Below are 22,964 nucleotides of genomic sequence, written 5' to 3' on the forward strand. Positions count from 1 at the left end.
TTATTTGTTGAACATCAATTACATTTTTTCCATTAAATGGGTTTGGAAGTTTTTTGTTTTTATTAATTCGGGGTACAGACACAGTCTCTATGTGATAATATCTAGGTGTAAGAGTTTCTATGTGTTGGGATTTATCTGACTTCTGTAACGTGAGGCAGCTAGCAGACGGTCGGTTTAGCCAGTCTGTCTGCTTCCTGACCTGGGCCGTAGTTTGTCATGTTTCAGCTCTAAGACTATGTGCCATATTACTAGAGAGAAGAGCAGCACCATCCCGGGAGGGATGAATACCATCTCTTTTCAACAGGTCAGGTCTGCCCCAAAAACTTTTCCAATTATCTATGAAACCTATATTATTCTATAGACTCTATTAACCTATAGAGTTGTTACCTGTAGCAGAAGAGCCTCTTCTCAATATTATCAACTCGTCTTTATCTCTAGGTCACGTCCCACAACCGTTCAAGCTAGCAGTTATTAAGCCTCTCATTAAGAAACCACAATTAGATCCAAACGTATTAGCAAATTACAGTATACAGACCCATTTCAAATCTTCCATTTATGTCTAAAATACTAGAAAAAGTGGTGTCGGTCCAATTGTGCTGCTTCTTGCAAAAAAACGCTATCTATGAAAAATTTCAGTCAGGATTCAGGTCTCATCATAGCACAGAAACTGCGCTCATTAAAATTACAAACGACTTACTTCTAGCTTCTGACCAGGGCTGTTTCTCAATACTAGTGTTACTTGATCTCAGTGCTGCGTTCGACACTATAGATCATAAAATACTCCTAGACCGACTACAAAATTACACTGGTATTCAGGGCCAGGCATTATGGTGGTTTATGTCGTACCTATCAGACCGTCACAATTTTGTAAGAAAAAAAAATCTAAGACAACAATAGTAAACCATGGAGTGCCGCAAGGATCTGTGTTAGGCCCTCTGCTATTTTCAATATACATGCTGCCACTCGGCAATATTACAGTGGGTACGGAAAGTATTCAGACCCCCTTAAATTTTTCACTCTTTGTTATATTGCAGCCATTTGCTAAAATCATTTAAGTCATTTAAGAAATATCACATGGTCCTAAGTATTCAGACCCTTTGCTGTGACACTCATATATTTAACTCAGGTGCTGTCCATTTCTTCTGATCATCCTTGAGATGGTTCTACACCTTCATTTGAGTCCAGCTGTGTTTGATTATACTGATTGGACTTGATTAGGAAAGCCACACACCTGTCTATATAAGACCTTACAGCTCACAGTGCATGTCAGAGCAAATGAGAATCATGAGGTCAAAGAAACTGCCTGAAGAGCTCAGAGACAGAATTGTGGCAAGGCACAGATCTGGCCAAGGTTACAAAAAAATTTCTGCTGCACTTAAGGTTCCTAAGAGCACAGTGGCCTCCATAATCCTTAAATGGAAGATGTTTGGGACGACCAGAACCCTTCCTAGAGCTGGCTGTCCGGCCAAACTGAGCTATCGGGGGAGAAGAGCCTTGGTGAGAGAGGTAAAGAAGAACCCAAAGATCACTGTGGCTGAGCTCCAGAGATGCAGTCGGGAGATGGGAGAAAGTTGTAGAAAGTCAACCATCACTGCAGTCCTCCACCAGTCGGGGCTTTATGGCAGAGTGGCCTGACGGAAGCCTCTCCTCAGTGCATGCCCGCATGGAGTTTGCCAAGATGGTGAGAAATAAGATTCTCTGGTCTGATGAGACCAAGATAGAACTTTTTGGCCTTAATTCTAAGCGGTATGTGTGGAGAAAACCAGGCACTGCTCACAACCTGTCCAATACAGTCCCAACAGTGAAGCATGGTGGTGGCAGCATCATGCTGTGGGGGTGTTTTTCAGCTGCAGGGACAGGACAACTGGTTGCAATCAAGGGAAAGATGGATGCGGCCAAGTACAGGGATATCTTGGACAAAAACCTTCTCCAGAGTGCTCAGGACCTCAGACTGGGCCGAAGGTTTACCTTCCAACAAGACAATGACCCTAAGCACACATCTAAAATAACGAAGGAGTGGCTTCACAACAACTCCGTGACTGTTCTTGAATGGCCCAGCCAGAGCCCTGACTTAAACCCAATTGAGCATCTCTGGAGAGACCTAAAAATGGCTGTCCACCAACGTTTACCATCCAACCTGACAGAACTGGAGAGGATCTGCAAGGAGGAATGGCAGAGGATCCCCAAATCCAGGTGTGAAAAACTTGTTGCATCTTTCCCAAAAAGACTCATGGCTGTATTAGATCAAAAGGGTGCTTCTACTAAATACTGAGCAAAGGGTCTGAATACTTAGGACCATGTGATATTTCAGTTTTTCTTTTTTAATAAATCTGCAAAAACGTCAACAATTCTGTGTTTTTCTGTCAATATGGGGTGCTGTGTGTACATTAATGAGGAAAAAAAATGAACTTAAATGATTTTTGCAAATGGCTGCAATATAACAAAGAGTGAAAAATTTAAGGGGGTCTGAATACTTTCCGTACCCACTGTATAAGAAAACATGGAATTAGTTTCCACTGCTATGCTGATGATACTCAGTTATATATTTCAACACAACCAAATTAAATCTCTAAATTATCCAATCTGACAGAGTGTGTTAAAGAAGTAAAACATTGGATGACTAGTAATTTTCTTCTATTAAATTCAGATAAGACTGAAGTATTGATTATTGGGCCAAAAACCTGTACACAGATAGTCTGGGTAAACCCAGCCTGATCTGCTGGCGATTTGATTTCGCTCGGCAACTCAGTCTGGAAACCCGTGCATTCATTTCTGCTGCGCTTTTGCACTTTTGCGGGAACCAATCACAGACTGGCTTATCCACCTTGCTCGCTATTGACGGGTATAACACGATGACGATAGAGAAGCGACGGCAAGCAGCTTTCAAACTCTATTTGATCTACCCGTCTCTCGTACGACCGTCACTCCAAAATAACAATGCACAATCACAGTGACGCCGATTGTGTTAAGCATTTACCTTATCTGAGAGAAATGTAGCAGACCGTTGATCCGACAGTCTCTTCATAGGAAGATTACAAACAGCGATTAACTCCCTGAGGTCTGAAAACGCGCCGGCGCGTTTTGCAGGATTATTTTCACATTGCAGTAAAACAGACTTAAAATACTCCGTCATTTCTTGTCATAGAGACATAAGTAATATATCAATTGAAACTATAGAATGTCTTCTTTTATTTGTGTACACTCAGAGTAAAAACACAATGTTGTGCTTTTTGTAAAATAAAGAAAACTAACATGATTTGTGATCTCTCGTCTCCCTCTGAACGAACTCCAATCTGATAGTTCTCAGAAAATTAACTGTAACTTATGAATACTAATGACAAAAAAAATGACACTTACGTCTAAGGAAACGTTGAAATGTCAGGTTTTAAATCGTGCAAGTCAAATCGAAAACAAACATTCTGTGTTTATGTAATCTGTATGAAAAGAGAGCCATGTCAGAAGTCTGTGATTCAGTTCATTACCCGCTAATGCAGCCACACCCACGGAGCCAGCGCTATTCAGATGCAAATTCAGAGGCAATACCTGCATTCATCGTCTCAATCGTGTATTAATTGTCTTGAAAAGTGTTTATTTGGATGTTAAAGCAATCCTTTTCTTCTTTATATGAATTTGTGGCCTAAAGGTGTACAGAGCGCCCTCCGGCTGCAAGTATGAATTAAAAACACCATTCCTGAAATGTCCTCTTCTTCTTTAGAATAATTTGTGGACTAAAGGTGTACAGAGAGCGCCCTCCGGCTGCAAGTATGAATTAAAAACACCATTCCTGAAATGTCCTCTTCTTCTTTAGAATAATTTGTGGACTAAAGGTGTACAGAGAGCGCCCTCCGGCTGCAAGTATGAATTGTATCCATTCGTGTAAAACACAGTATCCAATATAAATATTACTTCTCAGTATAGAAAATTGACATAAATATATAAGAATCCATCAATATTTCTCCAAATGTGCATGCTTTTAAGCTAAAAGCCTATATGAAATGCTATAGAGGTAACAATTGTTCAGACACTTTGCATCACAGAAAAACATTTTATTTTAAAGAATATAATAGAATACCATTATTTTAAATTGTAATAATATTTCACAGTATTGCTGTTTATGATGAGCTGAGACATTATTACAGAGGTTTTTTTTCACAGCCTACCTGACTGAAAGGCCTCATTAATATGCAAGTCATTTCAGGTCATTATTATGTGATTCTTTTGTCTTCTCAGGTGTAAATGAGCCATTATTCATGCAGATTCACGCCTCCACGCATACTGTTTCTTGACAAAAAGTGTCTTACAAAAATTAAATCAATATATTGTTTTATATGAAGGAGTAGGCAGCATAATTTTTACATAATTCTGAAGCAAAAACTCTAGTCTACAACCTCTAATACCCAAAAGTCTTGTGAACACAGATTTAATATACTTTTTTTGGCCTTATTTCAGTGACTTTGTGTGACTTTGACGTTTTTTGTGTTTTCAATAACCACGCATAAACATTATTCCTTCAAAAATACAAACATGTACATACATGTTCCTCACATATTATTGTAGCCTAGTTTGTGCTGAATACAGTGTAATGACACTTTTGTCATTTATATGTTTATGAACAACTGAAAAAAGCACAAATGTCAGGGCATGTCAAAACTTCTCCAAGCCCAAAATCAGCCTCAGACTCCAGAGGGTTAATGACACACAGTGATTCTCTGCTGTTATTTTGGTGGTTTGCTTCACGATGTGAGTACAGGACTCTTTTACTTCAATGCCCTTTGATGGTAGACAATATGTTCATTATTTGCTCTATATGTTTCGTCTCCCTGCTTCTTGAATCTCGCGCTGCCTGAGCTGACTGGAATTCTTTTTGGTTGTCATGACAATGACGTAGTTTAGGGCGGCTATATTCCGCATTCATTTACACTGAACCAGAACAGTATCAGAGTCGCCTTTTAACCTCTCAACGATGCTAAATGACTTCCTTAGTTAGCAAACAAATTGCTCGAGTGGGTGTAAATACCGATCACTTTCATGTTTTTTTGCACAACCTGCAAAAATCGCTCGATGCCATTGCTGCTTCTGCAAACCGCGGATCAATGCCTGTCTGGAGTTTTCTCATTGCTCTGCAAAGTACATCACCCGGATCTAGACTTGTGCCGATATTCGGTAATGCGATAAATCGCGATAATGAATATGCACGATATTGTAATCATGGGCACTTCAGAATACCGTAAATAATAATTTATTACCAATTATTAATTTTTTATAAGGCAATTAAGAATACTTTACCCATCAATCGTATAAAATGCACAACACCGCTGTATTCTGCGTCAAAAGGACACGCGCTCAGATGTAAACAATCCCAACGTGCATGTGGCACATGGCAGAACGAGTGAAGGAGACGTGCTGAATGAAAGTGCGCGTTCACTCTCTGACAGCAGAGGGCGCTGATGGAACAGCAGCGTGCAGCAGTTACCACGGAAACCGTGCAAACAAAGTAACTGCGCTAGTGAAGTTTTTAAAATGCTTCAAACAGCCATTCATTTTTTTTGTAATCTCAGTGTTGTTCATCACAGCACCAAATACTGAATACTTAAAAAAGACTTAAAAGGATATTTATTTTCAAACCTAAACATTTTTATATTTTAATCTGGACTACAACATGCCCTAATGATTAGAAATGTTCTGATTATTTGTTATTGTTCAGTAAAACTTTGAAAACATACAGCTTCATTAGTTAACATGTTAATTCATTATCACTAAACTGACAATAAAAATTCTTATAAAGTATTAATTATTATTAATTGTTAGTTTCTTAGTTACTGTTTAATAACATTACTAAAATCAAAATAACTTATTTAATGGACCGGAGATAAAACTAACAATGATCAGTTGTGTTTCTAAACTAACATTAACAAAAAATAACACTTTCTGTAACAAATGTAGCTATTGCTCAATCTTAGTTAATGCATTAAATAGAGTAAAGTGTTATCTGTTGTTCGTTATAGCCTAATTCTTTTGCATTTTAATCTGTTTGAAAATGTCAGTCAGTTGTTTTTGTTTTATTACAAAAAGAGTTCTTAAACCTGTTAAACTGACAAATTGTTTTGCAACTTATTTTAATATTGTGATAATACCGTATACCGTGATAAAAGCTTCATCAATTAATCGCAACATGAAAATTTGATACCGTCACATGCCTACCCGGATCGTTGATCTGATTGGTTGAAGGACTATCCAATTGCGTGACTAATGCTCGTTGACCACGCCTCTTGTGCAGTAGGAAATACATAGCAAACTCCCCAGACCAATGTTCAATTTTAAATTGAGCTTGGTCTGGTGATAGCCAGACTAGTACACAGAATCTCTCAGACTACAATCCGCATTTAGAAGGATGTACTGTTACTCCATCCTCGACAGAAAGACCTGGGTGTTATATTAGACAGCAACTTGTCCTTCGAAAATCATATTTCATATGTTACAAAAACAGCCTTCTTCTACCTCAGAAACATTGCTAAGATACGGAATATGTTATCTATTTCTGATGCAGAAAAGTTAGTTCATGCTTTCATGACGTCTCGACTAGATTACTGTAATGCATTATTAGCTGGTTGTCCTGCTTCCTCAATAAACAAGCTACAATTAGTACAAAATGCAGCTGCTAGAGTTCTTACCAGGTCAAGAAAATATGATCATATAACACCAATTTTATCATCTCTACACTGGTTACCTATTAAGTTCTGTATCGATTATAAAGTATTGCTAATGATCTATAAGGCTCTAAATGGTTTAGCTCCTGTGTACTTAACTGATCTTCTATCGCCCTACAATCCTTCATGCTCCTTGAGATCACAAAACTCTGGACTTCTGGTTGTACCTAGGATATCTAAGTCCACTAAAGGAGGGAGAGCGTTTTCACATTTGGCTCCTAAACTCTGGAATAGCCTTCCTGATAATGTTCGGGGCTCAGACTCGCTCACCTAGTTTAAATCTAGATTAAAGACGCATCTCTTTAGCCAAGCATTCACATAATGCATCTCATGTCAAATCATTTGCACGTGACTATCTTTGCTTAATGTTATGAACAGCAGCTACGCTAATTATTCTCCATTTGCTTTTCTGTGTGATGAGAGAGTACATCAGCTTCAGTTTGGATCCAGTCTCTTAAGAAGACCTCAGATGACCAACACCTGTGAAGAGATGGTGCCAACTCCTGCGAGGACTTCAGAAGACGCAATCATCTGGATCAACATGCACATTCCAAATTTCTCCATATCCTAATTATTGTTAATATGCAATTCATTTTTCCAGGAGCTCATTGCTTCTACCTTCACGTAAATTGCTTACAGTGTTTGTAAATTAATTGCCTAAATTATTACATTATTTGCTAACTGCATTCTCCTTAAATTGTAATGTTGACATGCATAGGTGCCGGTTTATGTTTCTGCCCAGTAACACCCACCCCACCCCACCCCTTTTTTTAAATGTTATAGTTTCATTCTTACAGCTACATTACAATATTTGCATTTTGATAGTGACTTCGCTGGAAAGAAGAGTCTGGCGAATCGCCATAGATTGACGCGCATGTATAAAGACTGTACACGAGGATGTTTCATTTGAATTCGACCCAAAACAAGCACATTCTTTTCATGAGTGTTGTCGTGCTCTCACTGAAATCTGATGATCAGTAAAGTTACCTGAAGGTAGCCTACACTGTGTTATTTCGTCAGTCAGTCATGAAAGTCAGGTGGTTAAAAGCTGCTGGCAACTTTAAATCCAGGAAAGAAGACCATTTTAGGGACAGGGCAAGGACAGTTTGAGTTCTGATTCTGAATCAGAGCGAGCGCGAGAGTGAAGGAAATCCGACTGCGAGTTGAGAGATTTGTGCTCGCTCAACACTGGATGCGCTCTCGACTTTTGCAATTAAAATAACGTCATAGAAACGGCCTTAAATAAACAATATTAAAAAAATAAGGATAATTTCTGATAGCTGCAATCGACTTGTTAAAATCCATGGAGAATATCTCATAATTTGTCAGAGTTTTCTCAGCGTCATCCATAAATAATGATTGACATGTTCGCTCCATGAGCTTATCGTGTCTGTATTTGTAAATGTCGAGACACGCAAACACTATATTAATGTAGCCATCATTCCTGCTGTTAAATGATATACTACATTCATATTAATGCTGCGGCAAATATAAACGCATACGCTCTCTCTGGATGCCGTTGTCTAGTAGGCTGTGTCAGTGTGTCGAGACCATATATGAATGTTATAATGAAGCAGAGCGGGAATCAAGACTTTGTCGGGACAGCATTCTCGCACGGAGAAGTGCAATTACACAACATTTAGAAAAGACAGGAAGATGAGACCCTAAAAAGGACAGAATCCTCACGCATATCGGTTTTTCTTGTCATAGTCGTGAGTTTGCCCAGCATCAGACGCGCGTCTCCACGCAACAGATCGTTTGTGTGACGGATGGATTCCCGCAGCTGTTTTGACTCCTTTACACATTTTATAAGCTCTTCACGAGTTCCCAGCTGGCCATTATTTAATTTTTTATTAAATTTTTTATTACATTGGGTTCCTCCAGAACGTATTATTTTTACCCAAAGAAGGAGGACAAGGATTAATACATCTTAAAAGTAGAACAGCAGTTTTTCTTTTACAGTTTTTGCAAAGAATTCTTAATGGTTCAGTAACTTCCAGCTGGAAAGTTCCCGCTGGAACCATCATATTCAGGCTACACACACACAACGAGCGCATTTACCTCAGCACACAGCATTGTTCTGATGTTCAGTAAGTTCTCAAAATAGGCAATACGTCATAAAATCCGACCAATCACGTTGTGAATGTATCCCTGTGCCTTTATGTTCAGTATCTTTTGGTTTGGTGATAAAACTGCCAATCTGAATGCTAATCGGACCAGGATTTTTTTCTTTTTTGGTCTGGACCAAATGAACGAAACAAACCGAACTACAAGTGTGAACGCACCCTTAAAATGTCCTTCTCTTTGTAATTTGAACATATTCCACACTTTAAAAACATCCTGATAAAAGAGGCAATCCATTGATATTCAGCTTTGACAAGTCCATAAAGAAAAGATTTCTGTCCATTTTCAAATTTCTGTGATTTTGTAATATTTTACAGGCAACTACTTTCCAGCTGGAAGTTACTGAACCATTAAGAAGTCTTTGCAAAAACTGTAAATGAAAAGCTGCTGTTCTACTTTTAAGATGTATTAATCCTTGTCCTCCTTCTTTGGGTAAAAATAATACATTCTGGAGGAACCCAATGTAATAAAAAATTAAATAATGTTGCTGTTTATGTTTGCCAGCACAGGACATTTCACAAATCCAGATCAGACGATGTTCTACGGTCACGTCTGGAATAAAGAGTAGCCTATCCATGTCACACAGTTCAGTTAGGGTGATATTATATGACCCGTGATATAAGATTTTGGCCATACTACCTATCCAAATCATTCATCCCGGTATCATCGTCAGTAGGCTACACTATTTTGGACACCACAAGGTGTCACTGTGGCCTCAATGCTTCGCTCTCACCTAAGCTGAGCTCGATTGCTATGTCTGATGTAAACCACGCCCTCCTCATTACCCTACAGACAAAGAAATGTAAAAATAAAGAAATATAGGAATGAATAAATTTGGAAATGAACAAATATAGAAATAAATAAATAAATGTGGAAATAAATAAAAAAATAAATGTGGAAAAAAATTAATATAAAGAGAAATAAGGATATAAATGTCTATTTTTTTTTCTTTTCTATGTATATTTATGTATTTTTACTTTTTTAGATTTATTTATTTTTCATTTTGGCACACTTGGGATTCTATAATATGGGAGGCGTACATATTAATGATCTCGACTGTTGCGTCACAGTCAGTGTTATGTTGAGATTCGCCTGTTTTTCAGTGGTGTTTTTCACGCATGAGATTTACATATGAAGGAGGAAACAATGGTGTTTGAGGCTCACTGTATGTCATTTCCATGTACAGAACTCTTATTATTCAACTATGCCAAGATAAATTCAATTTTAAATTCTAGGGCACCTTTAATGCATTAACATTAAATAATGAAAACTTATTATAAAGTGCTACCTGTTGTTCTTTATAATTATTTTGCACTTTAATCTGTTTGAAACATTTTACATTTAAACCCGGTATACTATGAAAACACTTTTTTTGCAACTTATTTCAATACCGTGATAATACTGTATACCGTTATAAAAGCGTCATCCATTATCGCAACATGAAAATTTGATACCGTCACATGCCTAGGCTGGGCATTGACACAAATTTCACATTTGGCATATATTCAATAATGTGCTAAAGCCTAGTCTGAGAGTTGTCATGATTGAAATATATTTAAAACTAAAAAAAATTTAAAAAAAATATCTTATGTTGTAACACAACTTACTTCAATATCTCCAATTTACACTTTATATTCATCAGTCCAGCGCAGAGCTGCTTCACTCCTGAATCCTGCAGTTTATTACCATTCATGTTCAGCTCTTTCAGATTAGTATCTGATCCCAGAACTGTAGCCAGAGCTGAACAGCTTTTGTGTGTTAAGTTACAATCATTTAACCTACAAGACAAATAAATTACAATCACAGAATTAGATGAAATTTTTTTTTAATATAAAAATATAAAATATATTTTCCATTATTTAATATTTTTTACATAAATATATATATAAATGTAATTGTGTATATTATTGATTTGTGATATTTATGACATTGTTGAAAAGTGTTTTGTTCTTCAGAAATTTAAGTTACACTATGTACATTATCGATTACATATATTGAGTTGTGGATTCTGAGTTATATACTTTACTTCATTTAATACCTGTGTAGCACAACCAGGTGATTTGTCATTAGACTAATTAATTTCTGCTCAAAATGGACTCTGAATGTGTTTGTTACTCCCATCCTGATGAAGGCAAAATAAGCGGCAATGTGTAGGTGTGCAGACTGTGCACTTGTCACCTGTTTTAATATTTAGCCATGATGAAATAAAAGCTTTTTAAAGGCCTTTGACCATCCTTAATTTTACGAGTTGAACTATCCCTTGCACCCAAAGAGCACCGAGACGGAACTCACTCATATATATATATATATATATATATATATATATATATATATATATAGTCACGGGGCGAAGAATCACACAACAAATGATGGGTGAAAAACCCCTGGAGGGTGGTTTTTTTATTGTGACAAAACAGTGAACAACCGTAATGAAGAGGTGCAGGTGCGTGGTGCTTCCGTCTCGTGTGGATGCATGTGGCGGTGTCAACAGTGCAGTGTTTCCGGGCCGTCACCAGCTGCTGTCTGGATAAGAGAGAGAGAGAAGTTAGCGCTTCGCTGCATGGAGTGTAATGCTCAACCTGGTGTTTCACTGTGCGGCGTTTTATGGGGTGCGTTGATCTCCTGCAGCTGTGATGGTCCGGCCCAAGGTGATCCTTGTTTGTTTCCAGGGCGACGCTGATGAGAGCTCGGGAGACTTGTCACAAAATATATATATATATATATATATATATATATATATATATAAAAAATCAGGGCTCGACAATAAGGACTGCTGGATGGCCCGGGGCCAGTGTGGAGACGACCCTTGGGACAGTTGACGGAACGGTCACTTGCCTGATTGGGCCAGTGCTGCATCCTCTACGTACAATGATATCTAATTGTTATTTTAACAATCTGAAATTGAGTATGTCCCTCACTTTACAAAAAAACTAAACAAAAACACACCCATAGAGTGCACGTATTCACTAGATGATATAGTCTAGTAGGTTAGATGAGTGTGGATACGAATTTATACTGCATATTTTTACTGCATGATCTAGTCTAAAAAAAAAATTCATTTAGAATGCCCCCAAAATTCAAGATAAGGTGCAAAAATGCCCCTGTATGTCTTTTATATTTATATCATTTAATACAGTTAACCAACATGAAAAGTGATGGGGTTTTTTTCTCCAAATATCAGCATGATTACAAATGTGATATTGATTTTATTCAACAGTTCAATAAACAAGAAATTAATAATAAGTGAATTAAAAGCTTTAAAAAGGTTAAAAAATATATATATTTGAACTTATTTGAAAAGACAATTTGTCACTGCTGTGAACTGACCACCACACATAATATGAAGAATATCTGAAAACTTTAGGAGTCAGCAGTCCATGGCAGTCCTTAATGTACCAGCACAATAACACATGTTTGGATGTTTGGGCCACGAGTTGGAAAAGGTTGGGAACCACTGATCTATGTATTGCATTACATTGTTTTGCCCCCAAAATTAAAACTAAAGAACTAAAACTATTATGAAATTAAGCTTTTAAAATAACATTTTATTGGGAGATATAAAGTAACAACTGATGATATATGTAGTTTAAATAGTTTGTTATACCCTGGATGAGACAAAAACATGACTAAACATTAAATGACTTACAGAGCTCTTCTGGAGGTTTTGATGACTGCCAATAATCTAATGAGACACTCATCTGATCTCTGGAATTTCTGAAGATCAAACTCCTCCAGCTCTTCCTCTGATGTCAACAACACAAAGACCAAAGCAGACCACTGGGCAGGTGAAAGGTCACCAGATGAGAGACTTCCTTTGCTAAGGTGGGTCTGGATCTCCTTCACCAGAATTTGGTCGTTCAGTTCATTCAGACAGTAGAACAGATTGATGGATCTCTCTGCAGGCAGATTATCTTCTAATTTCTGCTTGATGTACTGAACTATTCTCTTGTTGCTCTGGTCATTGTCGCCTTGCTGTGATAACAGACCTCGTAAGAGTCGTCGATTGGACTGGAGTGACAGACCGAGGAGGAAGCGAAGGAAAAGGTCCAGGTGTCCATTGTCACTCTCGAGCGCCTTGTCCACTGCAGTCTTGAGAAAATCAGTCATGGTTTCAATTTTCAATTCTATAGACTCATGATCGAACACATTTGTCTTGTTGATGTCTAGAAACAGATGTACATAAAGGGCTGCAATAAACTCTTGAATGCTCAAGTGAACAAAGCAGTACATGGTACCAACAGTGATCCCTGTTTCCTCCTTAAAGATCTGGGTACACATGCCTGAGTACACTGATGCCTTATAGACGTCAATACCACAGGCTTCCAGGTCTGAGTCATAGAAGATCAGATTGTTTCTTTCCAGCTGATGAAAGGCCAGTTTCCCCAGTGAAAGGATGGCGTCTTTATCCCAGGAAACATCTGTTGTGTATTCTCCATCATACTTTCGGCAGTTCTGCTGGATCTGAAAGCGGAGAAAGTGTGTGTACATTTGTGTCAGAGTCTTGGGAGTGTCTTCAGTATTTGATTCCTGCTGTGTTTTAGAGATCTCATCAGCCTGATTGTTTTTCACATCATTATTTCTTTTCACCTCCAGAATGTTCTGGAGAACAGTGGCTGAAATCCAGCAGAAGACTGGGATGTGGCACATGATAAAGAGACTCTTTGATTTCTTAACATGATCAATGATTGTGTTGGCCTGATTCTGATCTGTGAATCTTTTTTTGAAGTACTCTTCCTTTTGTGCATCACTGAATCCTTGTATCTCTGTCAGCCGGTCGATACAGTCAGGAGGAATCTTACTGGCAGCTGGTGGTGATCCAGATGAGAGCAGAAGGAAACAGCTTTCCCTTCATGAGGTTCGTTAGGAGAACATCCAGAGAGGCTGGTGACGATACATCACGCCACGTCTCATTACGATCAAACTGCAGAGGAAGGCGACATTCGTCCAATCCATCAAGGATGAACAGGACTTTCAACTCATTTCTTCTTGTAAGGTTTAGTCCTTTTGTCTCTGGGAAGAATTGATTTATAAGGTCCATCAAACTTAGTTTTTCCTTCTCTTTTAAGTTCATCTCTCTGAATGGAAGAGGAAATAATAATCTGATATCTTGATTTTCTTTTCTTTCAGCCCAGTCCAGAACAAACTTTTGCACAGAGACTGATTTTCCAATGCCAGCGACTCCTTTTGTCAGAACAGTTCGGATCTCCTCATGTTGTTCAGGAGCTTCAAACAATTGTGTGCATTTAACCTGTATCTCTTGAGATTCATGACGCCTGGAAGCAACTTCAATCTGTCTGACTTCGTGTTCAGTATTGACCTGTTCACTGCCACCCTGAGTGATATAGAGATCTGTGTAGATGTTATTCAGAAGTGTGGAGTCACCTTGATTCGCAATTCCTTCAGACACACATTGATACTTCTTCTTTAGGCCACATTTGAGCTGATTAATGAAGAGCAGCTCATCTAAGCACAGGAACAGAAAATAGATAGTTTTAGTCTTAATTTTCTCTCCTACATTTATAAGTGTCAATCAGACAGATGATCATGAGTCTCTGACCTTCTAGAGCATCAGCAGCTTCATCTTGCTTCATCTCTCTCAGGTAATGTAGTGTGATATCAAGAGCTGCTGCTTTGGTACTGCATCCATTCTCATTAAAGTCATTCACAAAGTGTTGTGTGTTCTCTTTTTGTAATATTTTCTTAAACTTTTCTAGTTCATTCTTCAGAAACTTGATTATTTTGCTCCCAAGATCCTACAAACACAGTAAGAAAAATAAGACACAGAACAACACAATTTAACCAGATCTACATCCATATTTGGTCAAAACTATTTATTTAGATATTAAAAATATTTGTAAAAGAAACCAGTTAAAAACAACTGTTAATTCATTAAATGTTAATTAGCTGTAATTTTTAACACACAAAAACAACATATTTTTCTTAATTTTTGATTATTATTTATGGGTTCTTCAAATTTCTATTTTAGTATTTGTGCAAAAAAAGTTTAAAAAGTTAACTATTTGTTTTAGTGTTTTAGCCTTTATGAAAATGTGTTTTCCTACCTGGAAGATTCCTTGGAGATTGCCTTTAAGGAAATTCTCATGTTTCCTGTAAGTCTAAACATCTGAGTCTAATGTCTCACACTGAAACCTGTTAGCCAATAAAATACTGCATTTTTACAAAAACACTGTAAGTTAGTCAGGCCGACACCAACAATAAGCGTGTAACCAATCAGCATTAGGGTGTGTATGACGGTCGAGGAGAGAGAACGAGCAAGAGGGAGATTTGAAGAAAAACAGAAAGATGCAGAAAGAGAGATACAACAGAGCTCAAAAGAATATCTACGCTTTATTTTTCATGAAGCATTATTTTGTTGCACATCAGCTGTGATAAACAGACATTCACTCTGTGTAACAGAGGTCAGATAGTGAGAGTTGTGCAGGTAAACCACTGCACACTGATGACCGCTAGAGAATGAGGTGCTTAGTGTCATTGTTAGTGCTCTCGCCTCTCCTGCCAGCAGTGATCGGGGTTTGAGTCTGACTCAGCAGGGTGGTTAGGATTGGAGGGTGAGTTCTGGAGGCGGGGCGATGAAAAAAGGTGTGTTTGTTTGGGTTAATTTCAAATATCAACAATGTCCAACAGCGTTTTTGAAAAATGGCTTACCCCAGCTTTAACAGTGAAAAAGAAAGCATGAGCTATTTAAAGTTTACTCTGTTAAAGTATAGGATCTATTTTAGTAAATATAGTGAATTCTGCATTAACAATAGGTATTTTAATATGTTGTGCAGCAGTTATGTCAGCACACTAAAATAAATGGGTATTACAAGAAAAAGAATTATAATTAAAATCAAATAATTTCAGTCTTTTTGCTGAGGCTCCCTTTAGGTTTTTATAGCACTGCTGATTGTAAATTGGAATGATATTTGAATGATACAGTTTCATAATAAATATTTGCTGAAAATATTCAGTCTATTCACACAGTCTTTGTGTGTCCAACAATAATAAACACATGAAATACCTTTTGTTAGTTGATGGTTTTCTCTCACTGAATCTTGGTCCTTCACCTTTTGAACAGTCACTCTTCACAGACACAGAGCTGGACACATGTGATTCTGATCTTACACTAATGACACAAAGAGCAGAAAGATAAAGCACTTTACTACAGGAGATACTGTCTCATTTGAAAGGGTTTAATGTTGCAAATAATAATTAAATGCAGTATAGACACTTTTGTCCATCTATGACTGAAGATGGATGGAAGGACATAATTCATGTTTGGGTTGTAGGATCTATTCTCCATGGTGAATTTATGCCTCCTTGTAATTGTATTACTGTAAAGATGCTCCAAACTGAGTTCAATAAGGAGGAAAGCAGACTAATAGACACTGTGTTATCTGAATTATTGTTTTATTTAATTTCCATCACAATTATCTAAGCTAATGCAATGCTGTAACACAAAACACATGAAATGCCTTTCAGTAGCTGATTGCACACCAAAATTAAATGGGTATTACAGACAACACATGAAATATCTTTTGTTAGATGATGGTTTTCTCTCACTGAATCTTGGACCTTCACCTTTTGAACAGTCATTCATTACAGACACAGAGCTGGACACATCTGAGTCTAATATTTCACTGATGACACAAAGAGCAGAACGATAAAACAATACAGGAGATACTTCAGGTTTCATGTTTAATTAAGCCCAGTTTAACAAACAAATTCATAGTCTAAAAAAGCCACTCCAAACATGATTTCTGATCAATGTTTCCAGCTATTTCTTTTTTATTGTTCATAGTAATTCCCAGTGGCCATCAAGTGTGATGTCAAAATGATTTCTTCACAGTCCCAAAACATCTACAGCATGATATTTTGTGGCCCCCCACCTGACATCAAAGTTTAGTGTTAGTGCGGCCCGCGAGTTATTCTGAAACTTTTGTTTTATTTTGTTATCACTTATGGCAGTGGTCTCAAACTGCCGGCACGCGGGCCATGTACGGCTCGCCCTCCCCCTCTACCCGGCCCGCAACTAATCTCAAAAATAAAACATAATCCAGCCCGCTAAATTATTATTATTCCCTAGTTGCTACCTGACTGATATGCAAAGAAAAAGTCGCCGTTCTATGGGGCATTCACATATCGCGTCATATAAGCGGCCGCGCCGCATTCTCCTTTCCAATGCGCTTTTGCTCCAGTGGCGTCTGTCGTTGCTATGCAACCATGAGCCGTGCTCTCAACCGCGTCGCTTCTATTATGAGCGCGCTTGCCTAAATCACAGTAAAAGCACTCGACTTTAAGTCACGATCGTCGATTTAAAACCACCGAAACGCGTCCGATGCAACCATTAAACGTTACCGATGTTCAAACGGCATCTTGGACAAATGTGGCTCAGGTGTGTGAGCGCAAGCGCTGCCAGGTGTCTGTCAAGAAACAGAAGAGTGTACAAATGTATTCAGGGATTGTATTTGTTCAGTACAGTGTTGTTCAGTGCAAGATTTTAATGTTATTTAAGCTAACATAAAGTAAGGGAAAATATTTCCACTAAATGTTAAAAACTAATAATGTATGTAACAATTAGAGTTTTTTATTTTTTGACAAAATAAAGTTGATATATATAGCTCCAGTTTTTTGTTTATTTCTGACCCCTCCACGCCACAAGTTTTGCTGGTTTTGTTCCTAAATTAAACATTTTTTTATTCCATGCACCTTGTTGGATGTGAGAAGTTGCACCAGACTATTGCAATTAATAGTATTAGGTAACACTTTACTTGAAGGGGTGTGCATAAGACTGACATGACACCTTCATAATCTTGACATGACACATGTCATGAATATGAAGGCGCTTTTATGTATGTTTATGACAACTGTCATTAAGTGTCATTCGCTCAATTATGTCATTTTTAATGCAAAGATGACATTGTTTGAGATGTCTTTGTTACGACAACTTGACATAAACCAACACATCATAACCTGTCAGTGTCTTTGTCATGACAACTTGACATTAGCAAAACATCATAACCTGTCATAAACATGACATAGCAGATTAATTATCAAACTTAAAAAACTACTTAGCTTTATGGGTTAACATTACATTACATTATTTTGGTAACACTTCAGTATAGGGAACACATATATAAACGATTAACTATGACTTTTCCCTCAATAAACTCTTAATTTACTGCTTATTATAGTTAATTGTTAGGTTTAGGTATTGGGTAGGATTAAGAATGTAGAATAAGGTCATGCAGAATAAGGCATTAATATGTGCTTTATAAGTACTAATAAATAGCCAATATTTTAGCCATATGAATGCTAATAGTAATAAGCAACTAGTTAAAAGACCCTAAAATAAAGTGTTACCATTATTTTATAACAGTGTCATCTTTTTTAAGAAATTTGAAATTGTCTATTATCTGACCTTCTGTTGGAGGAAACTTAAAAAAACAAAAAACAAAAACAAAAAAAACATGAAATGAAAAATAGTCATGATGATGTTATAAAATTATTTGTCAGAGTATTGTCATTTAAAGACATTTTAATGACAAGTTCAATTTGTACCACTGTACTTGAGCTCAAGATACATATTCATGACACTATTATAATGGCCTCATGACAGCCAATGTCAAAACCAACCACATGACAGTTTAATGTAATGTTAACCCATAAAGCTAAATAATTTCAAGTTGTCATGACAAAGACACTGACAGGTTATGATGTATTGGTTTATGTCAAGTTGTCATAACTCGGACATCTCAAACAATGTCAACTTTGCATTAAAAATGACATAACTGAGCGAATGACACTTAATGACAGTTGTCATAAACATTCATAAAACCTCCTTCATATTCATGACATGTGTCATGTCATCATTATGAAGGTGTCATGTCAGTCTTATGCACACCCCTTCAAGTAAAGTGTTACCTAGTATTATTTAGTAGGCTATATTAGTAGTATTATAGTTATAGTATTATATAATTATATTACACTCTGTAACAATGAGAGAGACACTGCTGTTTACATTTAGTATGGTATATAAAATATTTATAGTATAGGTATAAAAACATTTTAGTAGGCCTAATGAAAGTAAATGAGAAATAATGCAAAGGAAAGTAAATTTTCTGAAATGTTGCGCTTTCTTGCGCTTGAATGTTAATATGGCCCTCCTATGAGGTGTCAATCACAGAAATGGCCCCCCACCAATTTGAGTTTGAGACCCCTGATCTACAGTCATGTAGAAGCTCTGTACGTTAGTTAGTTATTAACTGTGACATTGTCTATAAAGCCCTGTTTGACATGTATATTTGACTTGTTCTAATTAAAGTTTCCACATTTACATATTTCCATATTTACATTTACTATCCACCAAATGTGCACCTTTAAACTGTAATGAAATACACTTTAATCAGGTTTGTACATGACTATATGGTACATTAAACATATTTAGTTGTGATAAATGTTCCTGTAAATTAAATATGAAACCAGTTTCAAGACATTTTTAACCTGTGACAATCTAGAAACATTCATTGGAAGTTCTGAATTGTTTTGTACAGCATTAGACATGTCAATGGTGAGAGAAAACACTCCTTGTTGATCAGGCTGTTCTTTACAGGACAAACCTGAAACTCCAGTAGTGTTTAAAATGATTGTGTGAAAACAGATGCAGTCTTACCTCTGTTTCTCTGAGAGACTCATCTTAGAGAGAGAGTCCTTTCCTCGCTCCTCTGACATTACTGCAGATAAACTGACACTGAAAACAGCTCAGCTCTGGTATCTTTGTGTCGCTGAAGACCATCAGATGCTCAGCATGACCTGGACATGACAATGAGTGACTGAGATTAATATCAGGATACTTCAGAGGGAGAAATTATGATGAAAAGAACTAATGATGAATGTTGAGGTAAAACAAGTTAAAAAGTTAAAACATGAAGATGTAGAGATTGAGGGGCATATGCTTAGCAAGAAAACCTGACTTCTCTGATTTATGTACACTTCAAGACATTTGAATGCCAAAAAAAATGGCATAATAATAGCTTTTAAAACCATGTCGTGGACATTAGATTGCACGATTGAATACGATTGACAGTGATAAACATACGTAAATTAAGTCTTGGAGTGTAACTGCAAAATAATAGTTAGACCTGTCACTTTATCTATGTATGTGTAATGTTTGTATATTGTATTTTCTTTTCTTTTCTTTTGGGTTAGGGCTTAGGAAAAAGGTTTTAAAACAAGAAACTTTTGTTTGTTATTTTTGCCCAGTCAGCTCCTGAACCAAAACTCCCAACTTTAAAGTCAATAAATTTATCATTGTTCAATTTCATTACATTTCTCAGAGTTTTTCATGTTGCACCCTTTCCCCTAGACGGGGCGTAACATGAAATTGGGGGCTCGTCCGGGATGAAGAAATTCCTCTTCTGTTGTTTGCTGTTCGAAATACGGTTCAAGAATCACTTGGATTCACTCCAGCCGAATTAGTTTTTGGCCATACTCTGCATGGACCATTAAAGGTGTTACAGGAACAATTACTTTCTGTAAATCAGTCTGTTACCTCTTCTAAGAATGTGCTAGATCACACTGTAAAACCGAACAGTGAAATTAAATAAATTAAATGAGTTTGTAAAAAGAAAAAAGTTGCATGAACTCAAAATTTCATTGTAGTAAGCTGAACTTAATACACTGTTAGCCCGGATAAGTTGAATTTACTTAAAAACTTTGAGGAAACTGGTTGCCCTAAAAAAATTAAGTAATGATTAAGTAATGTGAACTTAATAATTTGAGTTCATTTAACTTAAAATGTTTTGTAATATGAATTACTTTGTACACTCTTAGCCCAGATTTTATATTTACTTAAACTATATAATTACAATATACTTAAAATATTTAAGTTTGATTGCATTACTTATAAAATATAAGTATATTCTACTAAATTGTGGATGTAATTTGAATGTGTTAATAAATTTAAGTTAAATGCACTTAAATTATTAAGTTTTTCTCCTGACCACGCCTCTTACACATTGGTTTACAGCAGGTAATGACGCCATTTTGTCGTGGTGTGTGTGAATTCAAGGAGCTGATGATGAGAAGTTGGAACATTTGTTTTGGCAAGTTCTACAGACATTTGTTTCCAAACATTTGCCTTTTTATCGTTTCCCCCCCCTGAGAGACTGTTTGTGAGCAGTGAAAATCGTTTGTTAAAGTTTAAACGACGGAACTGTTTTCTCCGGTTAGCTAGTGTTCTCTCTCGCGTGCGGTGGATCACCGTGCATGAACCCCTGATCGGCGAGTTCGACGCGTGTTATTTCGTCGTTTGTTTCTTTTTCACACGAGGAGCTGTTGTTGGGCGTGTAAACTTAGTTTGAACCTCTGGCTGTCGGCGAACACCGCGGCCGCGCCCGCGCCCGCGCCCGCACCCACGCTCCCAGCAGAGGAGGGAGGATGAAGCGCGAAAATGGTGAGTGCAATAATTTAACGACCGTGTTTTATTTCGACACGGCTATTGATTGAAAGATTAAGTTAAAGTTAATAAACGAGTTGAAAACAAAAACAGATGGATATACTGTTTTATCTAGGTTCATAGCTTTCTTAACAACAGACTATCTTGTTTTGTGTTGCAGGTCAAGAAGAGATGCTTTGGATTAGAAGTGTAAGTATTGCCCTTATAACTGTGAAAAAGCTCAGCTATTTAAACATTATAGGCTCAAACAATTAAGTTATACAAGAACAGAACAATTTTCTTGTTTACATCTGGAACATATACATGTACATTTATATCGCACGTTATGCACAATATGTACACTTATACAGCCTTCACCAAAAACTCCATATCAGCTGTGTGTCATGTGGGATTACTGAGACCTGTTCTTTGGCTGATTATTTTATTAATCTGCATACTGCACAGTGCACAATTACATGTAAACCATAAAATCAGGTGCCATAATCAAGACTTTAACTTTAATGTTTGCTCCTAACAGAAAAGTTGTCAACGACGAGCCTGACATCAGCCTGATGGTACTTCAATGGCCAGCTCTTTCTACAGTAAACCAGGTATGTATTGATGCATGGAGTATTTGACAATACCATTATCTGATGCATTATTATATGATAATGTCTTTGTCGATCTTTGTCTTCCTCTACTAGGTTGCAGCTGACAAGGACTCATACAGGCAAACTTCAGTGAGAATTGTCTGTGTTGATCTATAAAGTGCTCAGCTAAACCCATCATGAGTGAAGATCGTCTTGGAAGGACGTTTGGTGATGGATGAACCGACCAACCTCAGGACTTCTGTGTCCTTTTTTCTGACTGATTTATGCCCTGCAACTGGACTACCCTAACTGTATGAAAAATACTTTATATTTTATTCAGCAGGTAATGCTTAACCTAGGAAAATGTGAGCTGGCACCTAAAATGGAATACTGCCACTATTGTGAACTCAGGAGTGTGAACAAACCATATAGTTTTACTATACTATGTGTAATAACTACAAAGTAATTAATATTACAAAACATTTTAAGTTAAATGAACTTGAATTTTTAATCATTACTTAATTTTTTTAGGGCAACCAGTTTCCTCAAATTTTTTAAGTAAATTCAACTTATCCGGGCTAACAGTGTAGTTATTACACCTAGTATATTTAAGTTCAATGTACTAAGCAAGTTAACTTGCCACCAATCAAAATTCATCCATGCCTCCCATCATGCATTGCTGCATGAATAAATTATGAGCTGAATTGTCGTAGTAATTTTCTTTATTCTCACTATTTAAATTTTGCTGTTTTTCTGTGATTTTTTAGTAGCTTGTTTTCTAATGTTCAGAGTTGATCTGTTTATCAGAATATGTTGCTTGTCACCGTTGTTGAGATTCATACGCTGATTCTTGATGTCTGTGTGTGCCTAATATATATATATATATATATATATATATATATATATATATATATATATATATATATATATATATATATATATATATATATTTTTTTTTTTTTTTTTTTTTTTTTTGATCTTCCGCTGTAGAATCACAGTGCTGCTGTAATCAATAATGTAAATCTAACTCAGAGATTAGGCTCTAAATGAGTTCAGTGATTCAGATCAAATAATGATTATGTGAAAACATAATCAGCACCACCTGAT

At 36.8% G+C, this 22,964-nt stretch overlaps 1 protein-coding gene and 1 long non-coding RNA gene across 2 annotated transcripts in view; one reads left to right on the forward strand and one right to left on the reverse strand.

Moving 5' to 3' along the window:
- Positions 1–22,964, reverse strand: part of LOC125259490 (ribonuclease inhibitor-like) — a 148,662-nt gene that overhangs the window by 22,675 nt on the left and 103,023 nt on the right. The window lies entirely within an intron of this gene.
- Positions 21,121–22,081, forward strand: LOC125259096. Its single transcript, XR_007182721.1, has 4 exons — positions 21,121–21,285; positions 21,449–21,477; positions 21,806–21,878; positions 21,972–22,081. It is a non-coding gene; the product is annotated as an uncharacterized LOC125259096 (long non-coding RNA).

Source organism: Megalobrama amblycephala, linkage group LG23, assembly GCF_018812025.1.
Source record: "Megalobrama amblycephala isolate DHTTF-2021 linkage group LG23, ASM1881202v1, whole genome shotgun sequence".
Lineage (NCBI taxonomy): Eukaryota > Metazoa > Chordata > Actinopteri > Cypriniformes > Xenocyprididae > Megalobrama > Megalobrama amblycephala.